Source organism: Tupaia chinensis, unplaced genomic scaffold, assembly GCF_000334495.1.
Source record: "Tupaia chinensis unplaced genomic scaffold, TupChi_1.0 Scaffold000098_2, whole genome shotgun sequence".
Lineage (NCBI taxonomy): Eukaryota > Metazoa > Chordata > Mammalia > Scandentia > Tupaiidae > Tupaia > Tupaia belangeri.
In genome coordinates, this window is record NW_006159561.1 from 1,517,510 (window position 1) to 1,518,300 (window position 791).

The window sequence follows — 791 nt, forward strand, 5'->3', positions numbered from 1 at the left end:
TAGGGAAAACTAACTCCTCAAAATCACCAGCAGCTATTAGCGTATACCTCCAGACACTATTTTGTATATCTTCAATACTTCAAGATACTCAGGCTCAAGTGGCAATAATGGAATTACTAACTTTTTTGGACATAAAATCTGAGAAAAGGTTTTTCAGTTACATGATTTTTAGACTATTTTGACTTAAGATTCATTCATAGCTTTGGGAACATCTCAAAAATTCTTGGTCTTCAACTACCATAAGTGACAGTCTACAATAAATTATTTTGTTAATAAATTCTATTTAAAATTGTATCCATTTAAAGGTTGCTTTGCAACTTACTTTTTCAAAACAAAATTAGTTTTTCACTAACCCTTTATATGCTTTTTGTATCATGATTTATTATATATAGTATTCTATCATACATGACTGGTTATCCGTTTCCACAATAATGATGTGTTACAATCACAAAGCCTCAAGGGCATACAACGATTAACCTTGTTTATCTTTTAAGTCTGTGTGTCAGTGACTCAGGCTGTGAACAACTGGGCTCATTCACATGCCCGGCACCTGACTCTGGGTCGTCCAAGACACCCCAGTGTGAGGCAACATTTGACTGACTTAGCTCTGCTTTGTGAACCTCGTCCTGCAGCGGATTAGTCTAGGTGTTCTCAGGAAGAAGGCAAAGGAGCAAGGGAGGAAAAGGACACACTATGTATTTTTTTCAAGTCTCACATCCCATTTGTCAAGTTGCCTGGCCAAATTCATAATCAATAAGCACAGGAATAGAATTTCTTTTTAGCAAAACTAT